The sequence below is a fragment of the Falco rusticolus genome, chromosome 2 (genome assembly GCF_015220075.1).
Source record: "Falco rusticolus isolate bFalRus1 chromosome 2, bFalRus1.pri, whole genome shotgun sequence".
In the NCBI taxonomy this organism is placed as follows: Eukaryota; Metazoa; Chordata; class Aves; order Falconiformes; family Falconidae; genus Falco; species Falco rusticolus.
The window spans coordinates 417,805-442,554 of record NC_051188.1 but is presented as its reverse complement, the minus strand read 5'-3'; the positions used below and the strand labels follow the sequence as shown (position 1 = coordinate 442,554).

The 24,750-nt window shown below is 46.2% G+C and overlaps 1 pseudogene; it reads left to right on the top strand.

Annotated features, from left to right (window-relative positions):
• Positions 1 to 1,804: 1,804 nt before the first annotated feature.
• On the top strand, positions 1,805 to 22,983 carry LOC119142890 (annotated as a pseudogene).
• Positions 22,984 to 24,750: the final 1,767 nt, after the last annotated feature.

The window sequence follows — 24,750 nt, the reverse complement described above, 5'->3', positions numbered from 1 at the left end:
TCACAAGGGATCTTGCTGCAGCATCATAGCAGGGAAAATACAAAGCTGTGAGGTTTCCAGGGCTTTTTATAGATTTAAGAGCCAGGGAAATCTGGGTTGGAAATGTCATAACATCTGCAGTAGAGTGATACATTTTATTTTTTCTTTTAATTTTAAGAGAATAAAAGTAAAACTGCAGGATGAGCAGTGGGGGTACCTGCAGGCAAACCTCCGGACACGCAGCTTCTCCACTGGGACATGTCATGGCAGCAGTCCCAGAATCTGGAGAATGAAATCATCATTTTCTTGGCGGTTTAACACCATTTTTTATTGTTTGCACCAACAGTGCAGCCTTGGTGACACGGTTATTTGTTTTTTCCCCTCTGCTTTTTGCATAGATTTTTCTGCTTTTGAGCGCATCCCTTCACTCCCAGAGAGCTACATGACATTTGCTGTGCATTTATCATGCTGAAAATAGTCAAGAGCCGGGGGGGGGAAGGCTTTTTTTGTACACAGAAGAAGAAAAGCCTTATGGCCCAAGCCCCTGGGAGCCCAAGGAACAGCTGGGAAGCCACTCACAAGTCAGGCTTTACTGCAGCTTCCCTGCTTAACGCCTTTCTTCACCATTTCTTCCTTGGAATCCTGCACAACTGCAAACCCCGCCAACAGCTGGCTGTCTTTCAGGGTCTTCCAGTGGTCGTGAAAGCCTTGGTCTTCCCTGCACGCCTCTGCTTTCCCACATCCGAGGCTGATGACCTGCCCTATCAGAGCAGGGATGTTGCTGTGTCTGAGAGGAGATGCCTCCTCTTTCACCCAACCAGGCAAGAAGGGATCAAGAGGGATCCTCCTCCCTGTTCCTGCTGCTGAGAGCTTTCTCCTTGGTGCCTCTGCACCAGGCTGGTGGGAGCAGGGGAGGCACCATGCCCTGGAAGATGCTTTTCCCCTGTGAGGATTCCTCCTTGTGCTGGGGGTGAGCTGAGCCCCGCATACCCCAAGGGAAGGGAGAAGGAGAAGCAGATGTACAGTGTCTCACCAGATACCAAATTCTCCAGCTCTTGCTATTAGAAAGGACAGGGCCTGGGGAGGTCATTGCAAGGGTCCTGTTTGGCCCCACACAACTTTCTACAAGTCTTCAAGACAAGAAGTAGCAGCATCCTTCTACCCTTGCAGCAAAGATGGTGAATGGTGTCCTGGGCTGCATTAGACAAAAGTGTTGCCAGCAGGTCAGAGGAGGTGATTCTTCACCTGCTTAGCACTGGTGAGGCCACAGCATCACAAAAACAACGATTCTGGTTTTCTCTAGAAAACAGCAACTCGGTGCTATAAGCTGCCCCTGAAATGGAACAGAGTAATCACGAACCCTGGGAAGCAAACTGAGCAAAAGCAAAAGCATCATTATCCCACACAGTGCTCTGAATCCTCAGATACAACAATTTTATCTCTTTGTCCACCTCAAAACAGATTATTTGGTGTTTCTGCTGCCACAAACACACCCCCAGAAGCTTTCCTTCTGGCCCAGGCTGGCTCTGACCCTTCATGTGTTGCTCCAATTTTGCTCCTGCGGTCTCACACCGTGTTCAGCGTGCTTTGTCTCCTCTGCTGGGGATCACTGAAGGGCTCCCAAAGGGCTGATCTCTCCCTGCATTTTTTGTCTTCCCTCCACATACCAGTACATTGCCTCTGCTTTGCATCCATGCCCTCAACATCATTTCTTTAAGAACCCACCAGCCTTCAGCTGAGAAGGTGACCCAGGTAGCTGGGAGCCTCCATCCCAGGTGAAGCCACACGCATCTGGGTGGCACGTCCAGGAGAGGAGCCTCATGCCATGGGCAGGAGGTGGGCTGAGCCTGGCCATGACCCCCCAGCCCAGCGCCATGCCCCTGGGGGAAGGAGAGACGGCAAGCTTGTGTGATGCAGCAGTTCCCATTTAAATGCTCTGATGGGAAGAATGAAAATTTCAGCTTTAACAGACCCCTGATTTCTGGAATTCGGTTCTGTGCTGCTGCGAAAGGCGCAGGCAGAGGGGCAGGGAGGTCTGGATGCTAGCAGAAGGACAGAGGAGAGCCCAGGTGGTAGGTGGAGGTGGGACAGGGCAGGATGGGAGAGGATGGGTGGCAGGTGGGGGAGGGATGGTGGCAGTTGGAAGTGGGACCGGGCTGCTGGGAGATGGTGGAATAGGACCAGGTGGTAGTATGAGGAGGGGTGGGAAATGGCATGGGATGGGATTAGATGGGATGGGATGGGTGGCAGTGGGAGAACGGTTGGGGTGGGATGGTATGGAAGGGAATGGCATGAGATAGGTGGCAGCTGGAGAAGGGAAGGGAAGGGGGAAGGAGAGGAGGGATGACAGGTAGAAGAGTGTTGGGTTGGTGGGGGGTGGCAGTTGGAAAATGACAGGGCAGGGCTGGGTGGCAGCAGGGTGAGGACCTGGGTGGGAAGGACAGGTTCAGGTTGGGGCAGGACATAGAGACCCCCAGTGCCAGTTGGTGGTGCAGGTGTGGAACTGGGTAAGTCCAAGAGCAGAGTCTTGGGCAAAGCTCAGGGCTGGAGAGTCTGGTGGCAGTTGCAGGGGGTCAACAAGGGGCTGAGAAAGATGGGGAGCGGAGCTGGGCAGCTGCTGGGAGGGATGGGATGGGGCCACAGCTAGGCGAGATGGTGGGGATGGAAGGAAACAGGGTGACAACCCCCTGGGGTGGGCTGAGGCCGGGGGAGGTTGAGGTTGAGGCTGTGCTAATAGAGTCTCCACAGGACTGGCCTGGCCTGGAGGGCCACAGCGATGGGGACAGGGTGTGTGCACCCTCAAAGAGCATGTGGCTCACAGCACTGCTCTTGCTTCTCTGCCCAGGTGAGGGGCAGGGAGATAGGAATATGGAGCAGGGCTGGGGTTCCCCAAAGGGCAGGGTGGAGGCAGGTGGGATGGGAAGCGAGTAGGGGGATGTGCAAGGCATGCGTGGGGTGACAGGGGATGGGAGACATGCATGGGTGGACATGTGCTGGGGGATGCAGGCATGGGGACATGTGTGGAGGGACGTGGGGGGCAACAGGTGGAGGGATGTGGGATGGAGGATGCAGGGTGAGGACATGGGTTGGGGGATATGGGCTTGGGGACATTGGTGAGGGGATGGTAGAATGGGAGACAAGGGCAGGGGATGCAGTATGGGGACGAGCATGGAGGGACATAGGCTGGGGAAGGTGGGCCGGGGACATGAGTGGGGGGACGCATGCTGGGCTCAGCACCTTGTAATTAAAGAAGTAATCTCATTTGCCTCCTTTTTAAAAAATGTCCTCTGGAGTTTCTTGTATCCTAAGCTTCATTAGAAGCCAGCGTTAGCAGCAAAGAGCTGCTCAACCACCTCCTTTATACCTCTCATTGAAGATGGATGGACTTACAAAATATAAATGTACCAAATTTTTCAAACTTCCATTTAAAATCCTCCTTCTCACTCAGGAGTGGGAAATCCTTCATTGCCTGGTGTGATTAATGCCCTTTTCCCTTAAATGCAGAACCTCTTTGAAATTTTGCTGAAACATTTAGAATCATCTACTCCGAAGTCACAGTGCCCAGGCAGCTGGACACAGAGGATGGGACCTTCACAGAGGTCATTTGCTTTTTAGGAAATCTTTTTTCAACCATGGGTCTGGACCTTAGCCTCTTCAGGGGCCGTGGGTGGGTGCCAAAGGGAGAATGGGGCAAGGAGATGGCTCTGGCTTCCCAGCCAAAGTCAGCCTGTAAATAGCGTTTTCACTGTTGGATTAATTTCTGAAATTAATCAGTGCCTTGGCTGTTCCAGGGGGATATGTCCTATTCAATAACAGCAGAAGGACACCACCACATCATCCATCTCATGCAGGCAAAGCAATGCTCTTGCCCAGTTTTCCTTCCTCTGTTGTTTTTCGCACAGGGCCATGACAGGAACATCATGGACCCGCGCTGAGGATTTCTGCTTTGCTTTTCAGAAATTTGATAGCCAAGGACATCCCGGTTTTCATATACAGTGCAGAGGGAGACCTGATAACCGAGTTTCCATGTATTCAGGCAAGTTTAGACGTCTGTCAAGGATGCACCGACAGCCAGAACAAAATGACCCTTCTCTTCCTTGCAGGCTCATTCAAATATACCAGTGGATCTAAAGAAGGAATGGCTGTTTATACAAACATCCATCATTTGTTTAAAAAAAGAAGGAAGTTGCATAGAGACTGATAAAAAACATTTCAGGTTGGCCATCACACTTGATCTCCCTGTCAAATATTTAAAGTTTTAAACATAATTTCACTCCATCCAAAGAAAATCTGAGAAATCACAAAATACCTCCCTGAAAATTCATCATTATCCAATGATGAGCTCTCAGGCTCCTGCTTTGTCCCTGCTTACCTTCTGTGCCTTCACCTTTTCTTGCACGTGAAACACTCCTTTCGAAGTGGTAAAGGATGGAGTTGGGGAGGTTCTGTGTGTCCCCTTACTGATGCGGGGGTGGGGGACGACTGGAGCATGGGAGCTTTTCCCACAGCCTGAAGCCATGGTTGCACCTTGCAGGATGACTGATACTACAAGGGGTTGGTGGAAGGCTCCCCAGGATCTGTCATCTCCCTCAGCACATGCTTCAGAATCAGGTGGGGCTCTTCCCAGGGGACAGTTGGAGGTTCAGTATCAAATTAACTGGGATGGGGACTGATCTCCCTTGTTAAAGAAGATGCCCTCACTTCTGCGTGAGATGCTTTCTGCTGCATCTCCTTACTAAAATTCCACTCTTCAAACACAGCTGAGATTTTGTTTAGCATTACAGATTTTACAGCATCTCCAGTATAGATTTCAAGGGCAGATATTTCATAGAAACACAGTTTTTAATGAAATTTTTGTCCAAACAATGTGCTTTATAGTCTTCTGGCAGCCTGTAAGCAGGTAGCAGGTTTGACATGCCCAGGCAGTTCAAAGACTTCCTTCAAAAGGCAGCAAACTAAACAAGCACTTCTCGAGAAACTTCCCTCTTCAGGCGCACTTCGTGTCTGGGATGTATTTATTTCTGATACTGCAAGCTCTGAACGTGAGACAGACAGCGTACCCACACAGACATTAACAGTGTCCTGTAAACCGGACATCCCAAAATGCTGTGTTAAACTGGTGGTCACCCATAACCGTCACCAACACCCCTCCTGAAGTCCTTCCTGTAGAACTTAATGACTTTATAATATCAGTCAAAAGGAAAAGAACACCAGTGTAACCTCTCCCCTGAAGATTAAGAGAATATTGAAATGAACCATGCACAGCTCAGCAGACCTTTCCTTATCTATCTCTCTGCAACATTATCAAGCCCAAAACTTTGACCTTCTCCAGAAATACCTGGAAAGTCCTGGGGAGCACAAGCTGCTTTTTTTTCAAAAGAGACTGTCCTAACTTTGAAAACGGCTGATTTTACTTCGTACTATTTTCACTGGCTTTGGTGGAAGTTATCCAGCCTTCCATGCAGCCATCCATGATTTACAGCATCCAGCTGCCCACACTCTGCACTGGCGCCAGAGCCCCCACAGCAAGTCTTCACTTCCTTCACAGCCTGTGTGCAGGGGACTCGCAGGGTGGGAAACCAGCAGTTTTTTTCCCCATTAAAGACCTTCTTGGTAAATGCGCTAGCACAACTGCCTTAGTGAAGTCTTCTGGGTTTCCAGCTCAGTGCTTAATGAGGCCACGTTTTCCTATTATAAACAAACCAGTGATTACGAACATTTTAGGACTAGATAATTCAAACTCTGGCAAAACTAAAACCCACTGAGTCTCTCCTAGAAGACCAGGCATAAGACTGAGATTTGGTAGCCCCACCTGCACCTTCTTTCTCAAACAAGTACCCTAAAAGGTCTCTGAATTGAGGCTTTTGGGGATGCAAACTTACTGGCAGATGCAGCCTATTTAGCTGCAGTGTCTACATGAGGATAAACAGATCTTAAAAGACAGATGCTTCTTGGAAGAGCCATAGCGTAGAGGTTTTATTGCCTTCTCACTTTCATTTAATCTCTAGCGTTCATATGCAGCTTTGGTTTTTTCCCAAAGCTGCATGATTGCTCTCTCAAGGCTGTCTTATGGATCCTAAACCTTAGGCATGTCACTTTTTTTCTATAAAAGATCTTTTAGGTGAGCTTCTTGCACCTTCTCATAGGATCCCGTGAGAAGCAGTGGTATGAATGAGCTAAATGTTTCCGTATCCCCCCTTTCAAAAAACCCAACAAAAACATAAAATATGGGCTGATCCCAATAGCCCTGAACCCCAGAAGTGGCTCCTGAAGCTTCTACCTGCTGCGAGATGCACAGAGCTGCCCTACATCTCCAGCCACACCATGATGAGCGTCCTGTACCTTGTTTATTTTTGTATTTACTAAATAATTTAAGAAGTCATTTAGTTCACATTTCTTACTGACTGCTCTGTTTGAAAATTCGCAGTCGAGTTTTGCAAACTGGAGATCTGAGGTACAAAATCGAGCCTGTGGAGAATTACTTGACGTTTCAACACCTCATCTAACCAAAGGGCATTGGAAGGCAGCTCACGTTGGCTGTGCCAAGTGCCTGAAAAGCACAAGGACCACCTGCCCAAAGATGGAGAAGTTGCAAATGGGCATCATAAAGTCCTTGTTACTGAAGTAAGGACTCCCCATCCACTCGTGTTGATGTTGCACATTTGTGTGTATACGTACAGGTTATGTTAAATGCTGGGAGTGATCCCACCACAGGGAAAATTCCTTTTGTCTTCATAACAGGGAGTTTACACTGTAAAGCATCTGCAGGTTTGCAAGCAAACAGGATTTCTGTAGAGTGATGATGAGCAAAGGACCCTCACACGGTATGGAAACCAAACCTACAGCCATGCCTAAGCATCACACTGTGAAATGTAGACCCTATTTTTTTCTGGAGGAGTGTCAGGTAGCACTTTGACAGGTGAAATCATCCTGCTCTGGGTTTGCTTCTCTCTTGAGATCTCTTCCTGTTTGCCAGTTAAGCTCACAAACCCTGAAAAAAATATTCAGGTCTTAAAAATGCTGGTTGAAATGAAAGTGGAAGTAGCAAATAATTTTTTTAAGACAGCAATAAAGAGGGGAGTTGACTTGTCTGTCAGTTCCAGAGGTAAAAGCATCTGAAGGCTTCAATAAACAAATCTGAAATTATTAATTATTTTTAAAGACAGTTAGATAACGTTTCCAAATAAGCTGTGATCAGAAGCTATAGAAGCAATGACTTTCTGTTATAGATAATCTATTGAAAATTCAGTTTTTTACTGCCTGACTCCAGAAATGAAAGTTGTAGACTCGTGGCCCAGGGGTCTGTTCTTCCCTCCAGACCCTCTTCTCATCAGGTTTCCCAGCCAAATAGCCTGGAAAGGAAACAGCTTGAGTGGGGAGGATGCACTCCTGGGATGTGGGTGTTACCAGCCGCTCGAACAGTCTTGAGCACCATCTCATAGGATCATAGGATGACCCAGGTTGGAAGGGACCACAGGAGGTCTCAAATTCAGCCTCCTCCTCCATGCAGGCTCAGCTCTGAGGTCAAACCAGGTTGCTCAGGGCTTTATCCAGTCAGATCTTGAAGACCTCCAAGGATGATGACCACACAAGCCCTTTAAGAAACTTCCTGCAATTGCTTGAATCTTCGTTATTAGTGTGTCAGAAATAGAAGCTCTGAGGATGTAATTCCCCTTTTCTAGAGAAATGTTTGAAGACCTTCCAGTGCTGTCTGTGCTGCCTTTCCCTTACCTCCAGAGGGAACTGGAGGTGCAAGTCCTTGGGGCCATGGCTGGGTGCCTCTCTCCCAGCAGTCAGTTTTGCTGAAATTTTGTGAGCACTGAGGAAGGCGGAAGGTTACATCACCTGTCTTTCTGATGTGACTCCTGATCTTACACCCGATTTGTTTGCTTTTCTTCTCCCTCATTGAGCAGCAGAATCATTTCAAGTGTCATCACTTCATTGCCCTCCTCTGATGGAGTTGTCTGCAAACCTGCCAGCACACCGAGGTAACCACAGGCTGCAGGGACTGGTCTTGAACAGTTTCTGCTCCAGGTCTGGCTCTCTTGGGATTTCATTTAATGCACCTGTAGGACTTGGAAATAAAGATCAACAACTGCTCTCTCTCTGTCTTTAGACAGTATTCACCTTATCGTAAGCAAATCTAAACTCTGCTGCCCCAGTTTGCTTAAATTGCACCAAATAAAAATCTTTAGCAATATCAAAATGCACACATCTGCTGGTTCTTTTCTGTTCAGAAACACAGTTTCCGTGTTTTCAAAGGAAATCAGTTTGTTCTGACATCATTTGATATTGAGATATTACTGATGTGGTGTTTTCAGAAACACCTTTTGTTAGAAAAATAGTTTATTTGCTTTGATTTGTGAATGCTTTTAAAGCCTGTAAGGACTTTTGTCATTGCCGTTCCTACTTTCAGAAGAGCTGAGATAAATGTGTTATTTTGTACCTATGAGTCTGGATTATTTATAGTGACAGCCTGGCCTATGCCAGTGCACTATGATTGAATTTGGTGGAAGAAATAAAGAGTGACATTCAGAGATGCTGCCTCCTGATAATAGTATGAAGTGTTCAGATGAAAGAATTACTTATCAGCTCCCATGGTGGAAATGTAGTTTTATAAATTGCTACAATTTCACTGAATTTCCTGAGAAGCTGCCAAGGAAAGAGGATAATTTGGAATAATAATAAAGTGGTATTTGTTCAACAAAGAGAGGTGAGTGCCCATGCTTAAAGCGACTTAAGCAATAGTATTTTTTTAGGCACATACACTTCTGGAACAGCCAAACCATTTAGAACCATTGCCCTTCTGAGAGACAGCAACTCCTCCTCTCTGCTATCACCAAAACGTAAGGGAACTACTCAAGAGAAATGCTAATGTGTCTTCCTCATTCCCATCTCGGCCAGCGCCAAAGCTACCACCCAGGCTTTTGTAGGGTCATCTTTTTCTCCTCCTTACTTGACCAAGTTCACAGGTCTTCGATGCCCTTATGGTCTCACTGAATGCTCACCCCATATCAGAGATGGGACGATGCTGTCACTGAGCAATAACATGCTCAGAGGAGAATAATAAACCCCCAGCTTGCCCATTAACCAATTGCTACTAGCAATTAACATGCTGGATGTACAAAATGTAGATGTCAATGAGCTTGACCCAGCCCAACACTGGGCAGGTCTTAACTATGGAGCTGCCCATGCACAGGTAAATGTGCAAAGGGCAGCAGAAAGAAATGCTAAAAAACTTATTTCCAGAGGCTGCTGGATCTCAGGCGCAGTGTGTGGTGCCTCTCACCAGTTGTGCCTATCGATGGGCACGCTCCCATTTGCTGTATTACACAGGTGTGCTGGGCAAAATGAAGAAAAACTAAGAACTATTTTTGTGGGTTTCATATGGCTTAAACAACCTCACTTCAGGACCAGTTTTTATCTGCAGTTATCTGTTTATCCTCCTCCAAGTACTGAGCTGCTTGATGCAGGCAGCTTCTGTTGACCCCACTCAATTGTCGCTTTGACGTTGTTTTTTTGGTGCCAAATTTAATGATTAAAAAATGGCCTGAGTGCATGCAAAAGTCTGCAGCTCATAGTGAGCTGATTTAACACAAGCAATGCCAGGTAATCCCCCTGCTACCAAGAAAATCCCACCTACAACTGTGTTCTGTCTCTGAATCTCTCTGCTGTCGTCTTAATTACTTGTTACACTCTTTATTCCTTCTCTAAATGCATAATTACTCCGTGTTCTCCTACTTAGGGGAGATTTTGTATTAGTTTGAGTAACACCACTTTTGGTATTTGTGATACAGTGTAAGCTTTAAAGCTCCTGAACATACCTCAACAACCGCCATGCCATTTGTTCACCTCCAGGAGGTTCCTGGTCTCCAGATCCTGTCTGTGCCCACCAGATACTTGGAGCTGGCTCTAATCACAAAGAGCTGCTAAGCATCAGAAATTATTGCCACGGTACAGCTATTGTGTTATATTGAAGGCAGTCCTAGATGTTCAGCACTGTAACGTAGCTCTTCTCCCCTTTCAGTTTAAAGTAAACAGCTACAATGAAACCCTGAAGCTACATCTGTTAATTCCCATAAGAACACAGTGAGTTTTAATGATGAGTTCAGATCACCGCTCTGCTCCGTCAGCTGTCTAACCCACTCCCTTGGGAAAGAGAGGAATGATTTGTGCCTGACTGCAGCTACTCTACCAGGATGATGTGTTCCTCAACGCTATAAAACCCACTTTAACTGTTAAAAAATTGCTTCAAATATAAGCAAAGTCAGTTTACAGAGGATTTTTGAAATCATCCCTTTAAAACACTCAATTGGGAATATGCATTATTGTTACTAAGTGCTTTCTGGTAGCTCACTACAGCCTCCCTGTTCTCTTAACCTCCTTCTTCCTCCAAAACAGCACGAATTTTAAAACAGCACACGGGTTTTCATCTTCTGCTGCTTCTGCGTGAACACACTGACAGGGCACCAGTGCATCAGCTACAAAGCACTCAAAAATTAGCTACATGGAGAGCTCCCTTAAATTACTATAATGCACAAAAGCAAACGCATGCTCATATCTTTCCGCTTTAGCAAGAAACTTGCTTTGCACGAGTATCTGGAGGCAAGCGTGGTGTCCAGGGTTGCTGCACACCCCATGGGCTGCAGGGGATGCCAGCTCTTGTCTTCCAGGTGTACAAGCCCATGAAGCTGCAGATCATTGTCAGTGTGGTAGAGACGTGGACCAGGACGGACCAGGTGACGTCTGCCCTGGGTGCTGCAGGTCTTTGCAGAGTTGTGTCAGAGGGATGCTGTCGGTCGCATTAATTACGATCACATCCAATTACTGCTGTATGAGGCCTGCGTTTTAATCACTCAGCTCATGTGCCAGCTATGGGGAGATAAGCAGGGAGCAAGACTATTTTCATCTCTTTCTTCTAATTTTTGCATATATATGCTGCTAAGTCTTTTGTCCTGGTGATATCTCGTGGAAAAAAATGTAACGGCTTAATCAGTCCATGTTCTAATCAGCACATATTTGTCATGTAAATTGATACAAGAACTCTCTTTTCCCTTTCACTCTCCTCTTTTGTATTTTTTCCACACACGTACACACAGAGTGTACAGCTCATTTCTAATTTTTATACACTTGTAACTGAATTATTTTAATCTCATTTTCAGTTTTTACTCATTTTTATATATAAAGCCACTCATTTTTAGATAAAATAATTCATTGTTATATGGTTTGCAACTCAATATTTCAATTAAACCCTTTTGCTAGGACAAGGGAGTTAGCAAGGTCTTTAATCACTTATTTCATTCAATTGCTTTTTAAGACCTAGCACCTTGTTTCTGTTTTGTCTGTTCCTTTCTCCTTCATTTTGGGGAAAAGAAACCTTCTGCATAGTCAAATAAGTATCTCAAAATATATTCAATATTTCTTTTTTCAAATTCAATCTATCACCTTACCAGTTTTTGGATTTTTTTTAATAATGAGGTTGTACTGAAATAGCCTATGGGTCATTCTTCCCTTTTAAGTAGGGAGGAGGCCAATGAGCTTATAAACCGCAGCTCTGCCTCCTTAATACCCCCACCAGCACGATGCATCACTGGTGCTTGCACGCTTGACCTGCGGGTACCAGCCTGGCTGCATATGGGGCTGCCATAGGAGAAACAGGTGGTGCTGGGCTTTTCTTCAACAAAGGAGTGCCTTGTTACCCAAAACCATTATTTTCCAGCTGCAATTCAGTGAACGTATCCCATTACTGAGAGAAAGTTGTTCCGCATTTCTTTAATGTTCACATTTTCCAGCTGCAGTGGCCAGCACTACAAGGAACAGGGGTTTGCCTGGAAAGGGACAATGTGCCAGAAGAACTCCATGGGTGTCGTCTTGGTAAGGAGAGTCCTCGCAGGTTTGCATTGACTGAAAGGAAAAATAAACCTTTTATGTCCACAGTGAACCTTGGCAGTTCATTCTACGTAACTCCAGGGCTCAGGCTTTCACCAATTAGCAGGTACACTGGGCATCTAAGGGAGGTGATGCTGTTCCTGGGTTTGCCGTTTCTTAAAGTAGATGGGATGGTGAAGGAACAGTTCTTCAGTGCTTTCCCCAACTCTTTAGGCATCCTTTAGTTTCCTTAATTGGTTGTTTGCCAGTGCAAGTCCTCAGCCAGCACAAATTTCACAATTACTGAGCAAAGCGTTGAAAGTCTGTGTCTGAAGTTCTCCACATCAACACACCCCAATCTGAGAAATGTGGCCCTGCGGTTTATCTTTCTGCCTGCAGTTCCCTGGCCATGACACCACCAGCGACGTGATGATGCTCGCCCATGAGACAGGCCACAGCTTAGGCTAAAGTCACTGAAACAGAACAAAGTCTTAAAATAAAAAGATTAGTCAGGATGAGTTTGGTACAATGCTCTGGGTGATGCTCTGTTTGTGTTGAGAAAGGAATGTACTCTGAATAATCAGAAAAGATAAGGTGGGCACCTGAAGGAGAGAAGGAGACCATCGAGTCAGGAAATCGCTGAACAAAGAAAATTGAAAGGTCTACCCCACCTAGATCCCACCTATTGTGAATGGAATGATTAGGTGTCAAAATCAAATGAGTATGTATGTAAAGATGTTGTGTAACCTCTCACGAAAACTGTATAAATTACCCGACTTTTCACTGAAAATTTTGGAGCTAGTTTGTCCCATGCAAATCAGCTAGCTCCCCAATGTTTCACGAAATAAATACCTTTGCTGCTTAAGACAAAATTTGTTTCCGAGCAGTTACTCTGTGCCATTTTGGCATCATCATGATGATGCAAAACAATTTCACAACAAATTCTGCAACTGCAACTGCACCCACAGAAGGTGCATCATGTGAACATCCCCAGGGTAAGTGAAGCTTGGCTTTCCCTGGGTCACTGAGGGTGAGATTTGGGTCGTTACCTTCAGTGGTCCACCTCCAGGTGACCACTGTGTTTCTGTTTCTGTAGGTGGATGCACATGCCCATTCCTCCAAAGCATTTTTTAATCTTCCAAACTTGGCAGAGGAATGACCATCTAAGTTGCCCCTGCTTCGTGCAGGTAATTGGACTAGGGCCTTCCAGACCTCCCTTCCAACCTGAATTACTCTGCAATGCTTTATCAAGTGAAAATAGTTCTTTAAATAAGACAAGAGACACCAGTACTCCCTGAGAGACAAACCCACAGAAAACTTGTCTTCCTTGGATCTTCCACTGGTCACAAAATATTTATCTTCCATCTGTTTTTTCCAAGTGCTGCTTGGTTTTGTCTTCTAAATAGCAGGAGCTGCTCCTCATACCTACTCTCTAGATATAAGACCATCATGAAGAAAAATAATTGCACTACTTAATTAATGTCTCCTGAAACCTGTGAAGAATATTTGGTAGACGTGAGCTTCTGTTGTTTTAGCATCAAAGAAACCATACAATATCGCAAGAGCATTCTTGCAATGGTCAGTGTACTGCTGATAACACAATGTCTTTAAAAATTACTCATTCCTCTCAGCTCTAGAGCTCTGCCCAACACACAGTGAACTTCAGCAGGCAGTGAATGTTGATTCATCACAGATTTGCTTGCTTCTGTCACCAAAACTGGGAATCAAACTTCATCACACCAGCGCAGCATTAAGAAGCAGGCGCTCCTTTATTTGCAGCGCTGGGTGCTCGGTGGCATCTCCACACATCAAGCACACCTGTGTAAATTTTACCGTTACATTTATACACAAAATTACAAAGTCGTACACTCCCAATTAAATGATTGGTTAGACATTTGCATATAATTGTAATATTTGCTGTGTCATCCTTTTCTGTTACTACGCTTGCGCAGGGGAAGGGTCTTCACCTAGGCAAGGGTCTTCTTGACCTGTGGGTGCAATTTTTAGTGTTATAATGAAGGGAGTTCACTTCAGGACACCTTAAAATTTAGTTTTGTTGCCAGATTGGAAGGCTGGATATCGGCCCTGCCAAGCTGCCCAATAACTCATCCTGTAACAATAGAACCTGGGTGCTCTGGTTGTGGTCTAGAGAGTAAAGACTAAGGGTATTATGGTCTATAGCACGGGGACTTCAAGTAACAGTCTCGGATAACAAGCAGTACAGCGATTCATACGTCATTGGTTTGTAAGTGCTAATATAATTCTAACACGGAGGTTAACTCCTTAAAATCAAAATGCTCTTATAACTAACTGTTACATAAACACAAAATATAGAAGTTTCCTGTATTTCGCAGTATATCTGGTCTGAGAAGATGCATAAACCTAACTGGAAACTGCTCATGCTTATGTAGAAAAGAAATAGTTTAGAAACACTGAAATTATCTCAGACAAAAAACATCAGCAGGAGCAGCACAGTGAGGGTGTAAGGACAGAACTGACAAACCTAGCACAAGCATTGGTGTCATGGACCAAACATCCAACCATCACAAGCCCTGCTGAAAGGAAAGAGATTTTAAAATCTCATTTACATTCCTGCTGATTTTGAGCTTTTGGAGAAAATCCAGCAACACTGTATTTGTAGAGGCATTTCAGATTCAACTTGAAATGCAGAAATAAAACCACAAGTTTCTCTTCTGGAATATCAGCAGTCACCATTTGCAGTGTCAATTTCTGTAAGACAGCAAGGACTTTAGTCCCTTATACCTTCCTCCAGTCCTTATTCTGTCTGACTTTTTGCAAATTCAAGTTGGTGTTCTTCATCTTATACACTTTTGGGGCATTCCCTAAGATTTTGCCACGTGGCTTTCAGTAATATGGGCCATCCCCTCAGGAAAAACCATTCAAAACTCATTTTGTGGGCTTTTCTTTACAATTTCAGCCAGCAGAAAAAATCTGCAGAGAAGTTAGGAGCATATGTGATCTCCCCAAGTACTGAGATTGCTCTTCAGGGACTTGCCCCATGGATGTATTTAAGCAAGATGGGACCCCATGCAGTGACAAGAACCACTGCTACAAGCACTGCCACAGCCACGAGGCACAATGCGAAGCTTTATTTGGCAGAGGCAAGATGTTTCAACCTAGGAACTGCCAGACCATCTCATGTGGAATTAGCCCTCATCTTCAGATAACACTGCATCTCCTGGCTCCTCCCTTCTCCCTGTCCCCTGCTTTGAAAAAGTCTGTTTTCTCTGCACTGAAAGGTCACTCTTTAAAAGGCAAGCAGGCTTAGAGGGATGGGCCAGCTACTTAAGAATATAAGTATTTGCATAAAGAATACTGCAGAATACTTTTTAAACACCCTGTGATTTTACAACAATACCTATATAAATATACATATAGCAACGTATATGTAAAATACAGTATTGGACTTAATGATCTTAAGGGACCTTTCCGACCAGAATGGTTCTATGATTCTGTATATTTACAACAGTTAGGGTAACAGAAAAGGGCTTTTCTCAAGCAGTAGTCATGGCAGTGCTGTTTAGGAACACCCCATGCCTAGTGTGTGATGGGAACAGCAGATGTGGCCACCCTCGCGCATTTGGCAGTAAGAGGGTCCCACAAAGATGTGCCGGAGACAGTCATTGAGGTCACTTCTGCGTCTTTGAAAGTGACCACAACCTATAATTCGTGCATCTAAATTTCCCCCAGTTCAAACTGGAAGCATGCATGTGATTTCTGTGAACACCTGCCCACATCCTCTCTCAGACTACTTCAATTCTGTAGGAAGTAACGAAGCTTCCCCAGCGCACGTGTCCCGAAGCTGCGGCAAAGCAGATCTGTTCTGCACTCCCTCCCTGGTGACAGCAGCGATGCCACCACCATCTGAGTCCCAGGTTTCTCCATGAGCATACACAAGTGTTCTGTAAGTAAAACCACAGTTCCTCTGTGATCTACCACATTCACATGAAGTTTGGACTTTCTGGGAATCCCTGCACATGAAGACAGTAGTATTTCCCACGAAAGGCATTGCTGGGACAGGCAAGAATATTGATAAGGCAGAATATTTTTGTCATCATGTTGACAAAGGAATTGCCACGTAAGCATTTTGATGATGTTAAAGCGGTGACCAGTGATCTCAGCCACCTCTGCAGGACAGCTGCGGAGTCTGGCTGTTGGTTTTACTTTGAGAACATTCTGGATGTTTGAAAACCTGTAAAAACACATGATGGGAGTCCTGCATTGACCACAGGTTCTCCACATTTTCCCTCAGTACTCTGTTACTCTTACACAACACTTTGTCAACATGAAAGTGTTTTGGAAAAACAGGGAGTCCCCTGGGTTAGAGATGGTTCTGCCTTACTGAAATCCAGATGTCTGAGCTGCTTCTGACATCTAATAGGAATTAGTGTTGCTAATACTGAATATAATGGTGGTGATTCTGGTTTCACAGTAAATGTTAAGATATAATGACCTGTGTCACATAGCAAGTTAGACTTAAAGAAAAAGAGAAAGAAAAAAAAAAACAGGTTTGGGAAAGATTTTAGGCTTTTAATCCAATTTTATGCTCCATATTATTCTGTACAAATGACCATTCTGATCATTGGTTGATCTCTTGGTGGCAAATCTGTTCATTGAGCCACTTTGTTCTTACACTGATTTTCCTGGTCCAAAAGAAGACCAGAACCAAAAGAACAGGGGGACAAAAAAATGTCCATAAAACATGGCAGGTCAAATGCAAGCCATGGCCAACTAGAAGAAAACGACACAAAAACCACTGAGGGGGTTACGGGGGAGCAATTGTCCCTGCCTCTCCATGAACGTCTCCTTTTGCTCTGCAGCCACCCCCCGTGCCCCGCTGAGCTGCCTCAGTGAGGGGAATGTTCAAGGCAACCAATATGGGAACTGTGGCTGGAACCGGACGTACTACACTAAATATCTGGAAGAGTAAGTGCTGGTTACTCGTGGTTACTGGTGTCCCAGAACACTGTTTCCAAGGGAGTTACAGCTTTAGCATTTTTTGGTCGGGATTAGGCACAACAAGAGAGGCAAAAGCAAAAACGGTGTCAGGAAAAGGAGTGCAGCTTTTTGTACGACTTGGAGGCTCTGCTAGGCTTTTCTGGTTGGTTTTCATAGAGGAAGGAATGATGTGCAAGCATTCCCCTACAGTCAAAGTAGGGGAAAAAAGTGCATGGCAACAGGAGGAATTTGAGGGAGCATTTCTTCAAAATGGGTTTTTCCTGTATTTTACTTTCAACCCATAAAGTTAAGCGAGGATGGGGATTTTTTTACAGGATCTTCCAGGTTCTTCTTCTTTGCTTGTCCGGAACAGCCTTAAATCTTATCTCCCATGATCAACAGAAGTTCAGAGCACGACACTTTCCAGTTTTCCTGCAGTAAGGGGTCATCCCATCACCAGGCAAGGGCTGGGGTTTCCTATTCAGTTTGAGAACAGGTTCTCTAACCCTTTTTCTCCTTTAGCATTATTTCTTTTCATGTTGCTGCCATGCACAGCAGCCGTCAGGCAGTACATCTTGACAGACATCCCTAGATAGGACCTTGCTGTAGAGTGCAGTCCCTCAACCTTTGAACTCATCGCTCCCCAAGCCCTCCTCTGTGGACCTGTCCTGAAAGCAGGACCTGCCGAGAATGACCCACATCTAAGTGCAGATGTGGACAATCATTCAAAGGAAGGAGACTGTTTACCAGCACCTTGGAGATTTGCAGTCCATATGCACATTAACATTCACTCAAAAATATGAAGTTGCTAGCACCTAACATTTTTTCATGCTTTCGCTTTGGCACCACCAAGGAGGGGGACATTGCTGTCATTAGAGGAGACACTAGGATGCAAATTCAGAATCTGAGATAATTTCCTATTTTCCTGCTGAGCACTACACAGGCAGCACCTGAGCTTCACTGTTGCCGCCTCTGGGCAGAGATGAGTTTCTGAATAACTACATCCAATTCTTCCTGGCATAAACAGCGGTATTTTTCAGGCAGTGTATAAAATTGGAAACACACATGAAAAGTGAGGGTCAAAAAGGCAAATGGCAATATCTCTGCAGCTTCTAGAGGGATACCCAAAGGGCTGTGCATATGAACCCAAGGCACTGTCGCCAACCGGCATAGGAGAGTCTGTGGCAGTACACAAGGTCTTAACCTCAGGAAAGGGATGGTTGGATGCAAACTGCCTAAAAGGATTGATCCTGGAACAGCTGGAACCTATGACTGTGCCCAGGGCTGCTCCAAGTACATGAGCTGAAACAGGCCAAATTTGTACCTGGTTGTGTACCAGCACCGTGGATCACCACACCCTCAGATGTCTCTACAAACCTCACAGCAGTCTGTCTATCCCAGGAGTGTTTCGTGAGGAAGAGTGCAGTGTGCTAACATTAAAAGAGTACCAGTCAGACAAGACAGCGAGGCTGTCAGCCTTGAGGCAGACCTCCTGAACGATCAGCTCTGCTGGGGACTCCAGTTTCACCTGGCTTCAGACGTTCCCGGCAAGGGATCAGTGAAAGACGGCACATCATGCAGTAGAAACAAGGCACCCTTAGAAAGCTAGCAAGGTATATGAATAGTATTAGGACACAGACTGAATGGAAGGATTATGTTCCTAAGGAGATGTTCTTGATCTCTGATACAAACCCCAGAGTACCTTCTGTTAAGGCCTCCTTTAGCAGCTGAAAAATAGCAACATCTTGTATTGGTTTTCTGGTTTTTCCCTCAGACTGAGTGGCTAACACGATAGCTATGTTTTGGTAGGGTTTTTTTCCATTAGAAGGGAAAAGTAGATTGCACTCTTCTTGTGAAGCTACTAAGAAAATTCAAAGTTTACTTTTTACACACACAAAAGAACTTGAATTGTTGTTCCAAGAAGAAGACTCACTTCTTCCCTTTGACCCACACAGAAGACCGAATTCCTGTCAAGCTGGTGACATACTAAAGGATGAGCTTCCTGCTATTACATGGCTGGGAAAATATTTCTAAGAAAAACAGAGGTGCTGAGTTCCACCAAAAGGGAAGGAGCTGCTCAGTGTTGGCTTCAGTAGAGTTCTCCTTTTAGGACACATGAGTTTCACACCACCAAATGCAAACATTAATTAAAAAAAAAAAAAAAAAAACAAAAAAACAAAAAAACCCAACACTTGCAAGGCAAAAAGTTGAAAATATATCTCCTTCATTCTCCTTCTGCACAGAGAAGATGCGCTCATGTCTCCTAGAGCTAGGAAGATGCTCCAAGTTACTCACTGCACAAACAAAACAGCTTCTGGAGTTCCAAGGTCTTGTTCACATCATGGACTGGATAGGACAAGACTGGAGTTCCTGAGCCACAAGCTGCTGGGAGCTGGAAAGCACACTGGGGAAATAGGGTTGCATTTATGTACAAAGATCAGGATGGCTGTGCAGGGTTAGTCCAAGAGTGGATCCAGCCCAGAATCCTCCACCAGTCTCGGGCAGGTACCTAGGAAAGGGTATGAACAGAGCAGTCTCCTGAGGTAGAAGTAGGGTTTGTGCATTTTGTAACACTCAACAGGTTAGTTCAGTCTCCCATTTGCTTGGTCTTGAACCTGGAACCTGAGTTTTTCATTCTGTGCTCCCCTACTGCTTGTTTGGAGAAAGGAAAGTCTTGAATTAAATTAAATGAATGACTGAAGAGACTTGGCCCACTGTTTCTCACTGCTTTTATCCCTGTTGACCAGTCAGTGCCCTTTCCTAGTATATGTCATTTTACCATTTCACTAATACAAACCTGCCTCTTTCTGCAGATACGTGTAAACAGGACATGCATCAGCACAGCTTTCCCCAACAATGATAATAGGGAGAAAAAATGCAATGGCAGAGGGGTAAGTGAAAAACATCCAAGTATGCTTTGAACAGCAGAGTATATACAAAGTGTAAATTTGCCTCTCAAAAGCAGTAGTAGAAGTCGAGAATAATTCCTGCTTCAGCAGCACAGAGGTGATTTTGGTTTTCACCCATGACTGTCCTCCCAGATTCTGCTCTGGCCATCCACAGCTCTTCATATCAGTGTTTGTTGGTTACTTTTACCATTTTTTTTCTTTATTCCCTCAAATACTGTGAAAACCAAGTTCCACACCATAACACTTCATCCTTCATTGCATCTGTCAGTGCTACTGAATTTAAATTAGGTGGAGCTGGAGAGATCTTCTAAAAAATGCATGCTTAGTTCTGTAACTTTGCTTTCCTTACAAATACCACAGAAATGGCAATATTGGCTGCTCTTAGTCTTACGTAAAACCTACATATCAGACATTAATACTGGTAGAATTATTTCACATGTGGATTTTTTTTTCTTTTTGTGACATCATTTATGAGGTATCTGCTTCTTTCCAGACAGATATTGTTGTAGAAGAGCAGAAGATCTGCCTGGGTGTTAGTGTGGATGGATGCTAAGGGAGAATAGTGGAAAGATTTGCCATCATCTGTCCTTTATCTGCAATATCACTGAGGACCAGTAAGAAAAGTACTCCCTCAACCAGTAACTGGGAAGGTCTGAGGTCTGCTTTTCTCCTGCTCTGTCACCAGCTTTAGGTGGCTCAGTCCATCATAAGTTATGTTCTTGGCAACAGTGTTCTCAAAGTACTTGGAATAATCACGTCTTTTTCTTGTCTCCAGAGAGAAAGGCTATAACCCAAAACCCACACACTTTTGTTGAGAAGCTGTTCTCCAGACTAAACACACATCCATGAAAATCAATAATTTTTGCTCTGTGTGGTTTGGGCTGCACAAATAAGTGAAGAAATCTAGCCTCAACCCTGTCTCCCAGGAAGAGAGAAAAAAAGTTGCTTGAAGCAGAGCAGCTGTGTTTGGGTGGGAAACTCTCACTGCCTACATGGGCAGGCAGGTGTGAGACGTGGGGGAGCAGAGCTACAGGTCCATACTACCAAATGATAACACAAACCTGGACTAATGGCATATGATAAGAAATCGGCCGATGAGCATCTAAAGACTCACCTCTGCATCACCTCATCATGTGCCTCTGAGAGAGGCTGGCCCCAGACCCGCACTGCAGCACGACCCAAAACCAGGGCGGCAGCCCCAGGGGAGCTCTCCCCTCTGCTGCCGCGCCACAGTGAGGATCCTCGGGATGTTGGGCAGCCCTCTGTATTGGGTTTGTGTGGCAAGGTTTGGGTAGCGGGGGGGCTACAGGCATGGCTTCTGCAAGAAGATGCCAGAAGCTTCCCCAACATCCAATGGAGCCCACGCCAGCTGGCTCCCAGACAGACCCACCGCCAGCCAAGGCCAAGCCCACCAGCAACAGTGACAGCATCTCCAGGGTAACATAGTCAAGAAAGGGGAAAAACCCAGGGTAACAGCAACTGCAGCTGGAGAGAGGGGTGAGACTGTGTGAGAGGCAGAGCCCTGCAGCCCCCCCAGGGCAGGAGGGGCGGGGGGGCTCCAGGCGCCGGAGCAGAGATTCCTGGCAGCCCGTGCTGGAGCCCCCGGCCAGGCAGGCTGTGCCCCCAGCCCATGGAGCCCCCGGCCAGGCAGGCTGTGCCCCCAGCCCGTGCTGGAGCCCCCGGCCAGGCAGGCTGTGCCCCCAGCCCATGGAGCCCCCGGCCAGGCAGGCTGTGCCCCCAGCCCATGGAGCCCCCGGCCAGGCAGGCTGTGCCCCCAGCCCGTGCTGGAGCCCCCGGCCAGGCAGGCTGTGCCCCCAGCCCATGGAGCCCCGGCCAGGCAGGCTGTGCCCCCAGCCCATGGAGCCCCCGGCCAGGCAGGCTGTGCCCCTAGCCCGTGCTGGAGCCCCCGGGGGAGCAGACCCCCACCCGCAGCCCGGGGAGGATTCTACACCGGAGGGACCCACGCTGGGGCAGTGCGTGGAGGACTGTCTCCCGTGGGAGGGACCCCGCTGGAGAGAGGAAGAGTGTGAGGACCCTTCCCCTGAGGAGGAAGGAGCGGCAGAGACAGCGTGTGATGGACTGAGCGCAGCCCCCGTTCCCCGTCCCCCTGCGCCGCTGGCGGGGAGGAGGCAGAGAAGTTGGGAGTGAAGTTGAGCCTGGGAAGAAGGGAAGAGTGGGGGAAGGTGTTTTGAAGATTTGGGTTTATTTCTCATTATCCTGCTCTGATTTGATTGGAAATAAATTGACTTCCCCAAGTCGAGTCTGTTTTGCCCATGATAGTAATCGGTGAGTGATCTCTCCCTGCTCTTATCTCGACCCACGAGCCTTTCCTTGTATTTTCTCTCCCCTGCCCAGCTGAGGAGGGCAGCGGTGGAGCTTCTTGGTGGGCGCCTCACGTCCAGCCTGGGTCAGCCCACCGCACACTCACTGAACCCCATGAGAGGTTCAGCTGTTACAGACCATGAGTGAGAACCAAGGAACACAGGAGCTAAGTCATCCAGCCTGGAGAGGACAAATAAAAGTGCAAGCAAGGGAGTCACAGTCCTATCTTGAAGGAAAACTTGTAAATTTTGAAGCACATGATGGTGACAAATTCATTTTGGACACATTTGTGAAATATGTTGTCATGACAGAACGAACATTTACAAGAGCAGGGCAGGTCTGCAATTAATAAAGAGTACAAAAGTGCTTTCCAACTTTGAAATTAAAATGGCTTCAGAAATGCAAAAAGCACTCCTACTAAGTTGGAAAAAGACAACTATAACCATCTTTCACCTTCCATATGCTGTCATTTCTTCCCTGCTGTCTTTGTAGCATCTCTTCAACAGGACCATCACCTCAGCGATGGATCAGAAGGTCCCACTGCCCTCACTTCACCAACACAGCAGACACCTAATGATTGGTACAAGCCACACAGTCCATGACAGCCTGTGACCAGGGGCACCAGCCCATCACCTTCACACAAAATAGGTTGAACATTTCCACAGTAGCAGCTGAAGCGGAGCAACAAATTCATCTTAGGATACATTTCATCCAGCCTGTCCCTGCTGTGCCCACCAATGAACTGTACTAGCAGGCTGTTTCCCCAGAGAAATGCAGGGCCATCTCATGATTCCTGTATTTTTCATGCCATAAAATATGTGTTTTCTTTTAGGTGTGCAACAATAAGAGAAAGTGCCACTGTGATTTTGGATGGGCCCCTCCGGACTGCAAGCTGGAAGGATTTGGAGGCAGTGGACAGTGGACCACCTCCTTCTTTGCACAGTAAGCACGGTGGGGTGGGATTGCACTGCCTATCTTAGCTTTATTTTTTCTTTACATGTTCAGCACCTCTCCATCCATACTTTCAGATCGCTTTAGACTTTGCCCAGGCATCTCTTTATCCCTTGCTGTTTAGTCATGTCAGATTTTTTTTTCTCTTATCTTGCCTTCTTTTTTATCATTCCGGTTGTGCTTGCCTTGCCTGACTCTATCGGACTATTCTCAGGGCACCCACAGGAACTGCAGATCGATTCCATTAAGCACAGGGGCCACGCAGTCAGAACCACAGTTCAGTAAGGAGGTTGGTGAGGGGTGTTGTTTTGAGCTCATCAAAACCCTCTCAGGAGAATTTTCCTCTCCTCTTAACACAGATATCCAGCACAGCTCCAGTCCTGAGAGGACAAGGCATAAATAAATATGATCCTGGCACGTACCTCTGAGAGGTATACTTCTGCCTTCCTATACGTCACTTGTTCTAACTTGCTGATTAAGACATACCATGCTGTCACTCAGCAGTACTCCACAAACCCATCAGCACCTGACAGCTGACAGCCTTCAAGCTCTTCCCCGATCCTCTTTGCTCATTACTTCTGCTACTGAGGAAGAACTGTTAGATCTTTCAGCTGTTTAGTTGACCAGGCAAATGGCAAGTTGCTCAGGCAGTAACGGGCCCACTGGCGCTGCAGAAATAACTCTCTTGAGCAGATAACAGTTTGCGTGCCAAATCAGCTGTTCTTCAAGTATCCAGCCATTGTGGTATTTTACCTCTCTGCATGGAGGGGAAGGAACCCAAGCAGCAATGTTCTGCTGCTCTCAATTCATGGAGAAAGGCTGATGCCAAGTTTTAGGTTTCTACTAGGGTCTTCTTAGCGGTTGCTTGGGTGTGCTGTGAGAAGTCAACCCTTTTACACTTTCCCTATGAAAAACCTCTCGTACTTTATATATATCCATACAGTAACTACATGCTGAAGCCTCAGCTATTAACTGAAGTAGGTGTTCGACTCATGTTACTTTTCCTTCAGCGTTATATTTGGGTATTTCTTCATCTGTGATCAGGGAAGCACATGGGAAACGTTCCTGCTTGGTTTTTATGCCCTCAGACTCCTTACCATGCAGTCCCAAAGACTCCCCGTTTCGTAGCATCGCTTCTGCCTTCACACTGTATACCACAGAATCATTCAATGCCCGGGGTGGGAAGGGACCCCTGGAGCCCACCCAGCCCAACCCCCTGCTGAAGCAGCTCTCCCAGAGGAGGTTGCACAGAGCTGTGTCCAGGTGGGTTTTAATGCCTTCAGAGCAGGAGACCCCACAGCCTTTCTGGGCAGCCTGTCCCAGCACTGTCACTCTCACAGTAAAGAAATTTTCCTGTAGTAGAATGAAGCTGGGTTAAATTATCATTGATAATATACAGCTGTGGGTTGGCTTCAGCGGCAGTGGGTTGGCCGATGTAGATAAGGTGCAGCTGTGGCTGGTTAAGTGGTTGAGAGCCAATGAAGAGGGAGCAGCTGAGGAAGAAGGGAGAGAGGAAGAAGCAAGAGAAGAGAGAGTGGGCTGTTGATGAGGTGAGGAGAAGGCAGCAGAGAGACTGGTATGAAGAGTATGTTGGTATGAGATGGTAAAAGACCTTTTTGCAGCTTGATAGTTTGGAGAGTGCTGTGACATTTTTCCTCATATTCAAGTGGAAGTTCCTGTGTTGCATTTTATGCCCGTTGCCCCTTGTCCTGTCGCTGGGCACTGCTGAAAAGACCCTGGCCCCATCGTCTTGGCACCTGCC